This window comes from Vigna radiata, chromosome 10 (genome assembly GCF_000741045.1).
Source record: "Vigna radiata var. radiata cultivar VC1973A chromosome 10, Vradiata_ver6, whole genome shotgun sequence".
Lineage (NCBI taxonomy): Eukaryota > Viridiplantae > Streptophyta > Magnoliopsida > Fabales > Fabaceae > Vigna > Vigna radiata.
Window position 1 is genome coordinate 12234033 of NC_028360.1, and position 2947 is coordinate 12236979.

Here is a 2947-nt window from a genome sequence, read left to right on the forward strand (position 1 = left end):
GCACAGAAAATAAGAAGAGAAAAAAAAAATTTAACACCGTTTGTCATTATTTAACGGAAGGGACTATTTTGACTCAAAAATTTAAAAGTAAGGACCAATTTCAAACACTTTTCTAAAGAGGGACTAAATTGAGATTTGCCAACCAAATTAGGGACAAAGTTGGATATTAAACCATATTCAAATAGTCTAATATACACCGAAACACCACCAATTTCGAAATCACAATCAAATTTGAAATCTTTTTTTAAGAAAAACATTATTTAATTTCATATTTAATGTTTTAAGATATGAATAAGAAAAATGACTTGTACTTAATTAAGTTAGTCAACTATATTACGTTTTTATTACTGCATCGTATATCATTAATTACACTAAAACTCGTAAAAATATATTAATTTAGTAGCATTTATACTAATCGATTGTAAATTTATTTTTATTATTGTAAGAATTTTAATAAAAGGTAATATGGTATAACAAATTTAATGTATTTTTGTGTCGGTTCAAAATTTTGTGATAAGTATTTCTTTAAATTAAATATGTTTTGTATCCGGAAAAAATCTTTTTTGAATTTTCTTAAGGTGATTTTGCTTACTAGAAAACAAAATTTCTTAAGTAAAAGTTTTGGATTATGAAAAAATAGATTCTAGACACAAACAAAAATATCATTCCCAATAATGTTAATTATCTTAAAAGACAAAATAACAATAATTATCTCTTTAATCATATATTTAAATGAGAAATCAAAACACTCATTAAATATTTTTTAATAAAAATTATTTAAAATTATATTTTTAAATTCAAAACTTAATTTTATATATATATATATATATATATATGATTAGTGATATATTTATTTATATCTATATATAAAACAGATTTATATCTATATTTTTTTTACATTCACTTTATTTTTACTTTTATACTTAAAAGATGTTATTTTATTTAAATTTAATTGATTTTTTAAATTTAAGTACTTTTTTAAAAATTAATTATTTTTCTAAATTAAATAAATGTAAATCATTTATTAAATAAAAAATTCATCTACGAAATAAATAAAAAATATTTATGATTAAAGTATAAAAATTATTTATTTATTTTCATAAATATAATTTTATTATTTTTATTATAAAAAATAATACACGTGTAACACACTTATACATATAATAATTATTCCATCCTGGCTTTTCTCTATGGCACAAGATTCGAAACAGCTAATAATACCTATAATTATTTAAAAACAATAATGTGTTGCGTTGCAGGCGCTACAAAATATAGGAAAGATAATGATGAGACAGCACATTGCCACATTTTCATGTCTAACAAGTTACTTAAGTACAAAAGCCAATAGAAATTAACTATTATCAATTATATAATCCTTAGTTTTAAAGTTTTGTTTAAATATAAACAGAATTTTAAATATTGATGTTTTAAGTGAATGATAATCTTTAGATGGAGTATGTTATTTATTTGATTTTGATTGAGTTGGTGCCAACGGTTAAATTAATTTTTTAGTCTAATTTTTTGTTAAAAATAATTAAGTTTCTTTATCTTCTTTTTAGTTAAATTTTATTTTTTTTAAATTGATTTAACTAGTTTATTTCGTTAAATTTGTTGCAATGTATTAGATTCATCTAGTTTTTTATTTGTCTTTTATTTTCTTTTTATTTTATTTTATTTATTTTTACTTTATTTATGTATTAGATTCATGTTATAATAAATAAAACTTTTAGTGAACAATACTGTTAGCACTGTTAGCAAGTGTCAATATTAACCACATGTGTTAATATTAATGTCATTATTGTTACCGTTATAATTATGAAATTAAATATAAATAATTTTATAATTTTATTGAAAATAGTTTAAATTTATTTTATAATATTTTTATAATTTAAAAATTTGTTAACGGTAACAAAGTTAAATTGAAAATTTGTTAAGTTTAAAAAATGATAAAATATTCATTTTAATTTAATCCGGAAGTGAATATATGTTAAAGACATCCTGTTAAGTTAATTTTTTGATTAATGAATTGTTATTGTAACTAAGTCTTAAAGTCCAACTAATGTAACCATTTATCTCTTTAACTTATTTTGATTTTTATAGATTTTGTAAGGAGTCTTTAATTAGGATTGGCCTAATTGCATCCAGTTATGGTCAAATATCATCTAGGCCCACTTTTATCTGCTTAATCCATAAATTAGAAAAATACACCAAACAATTTCAAAATTAAATATCTCAACAGTTCGGTTAACACGGTATATTTTTCTTTATAGTTTTTTTCTTAATGACATAATAAAAGATATTGGAAATATAAACAAAAGAGAAAGTAATTTTTTTATATAGATATAGATAAAAAAAATTAAATAACAAAATATTTAAAAAGATTAAAAAAACTATTTTAATATTTAATATAATAAACGGTCTAATAAAAATTTAATTAAAATTATTTAAATTTGTAAAATAATTATAAGTTTAGTCTTATTATCATGTGGAACAAAGTTCATGATATTAGAAAAAAATTATTTTGATTTAGAATTTTTTAGATTTTGATACAACACATTTAATATTTTACTAGTTCATTATTTATTTGTTATTTTTGGTGACGTACTTTAAATTTAATGAAAAAAAATGTTTATTATATCAAAATGTTTAAAAAATTGTTTCAACCTATCATTGTTCATAATATTGACCATTGTTTCAAAAGGAGTTAAATCGAAAGAGAATGAGACAATACATTATTCTTGACCAACACATACTTTAAGAGACTACTTAACTTCATACATCAATATGGATTGATAATTATCAATTACATAATCTTTAGTTTGTAACTTTTGTTTAAATATAAGCAAAATTTTACTAGAGTTTTTAAATATTTATGAAAAATTGACATTGATATTTAAATATAAGTAGAATTCTTAATAGATGTGTTAGATTATTTTATTGGGTTGAT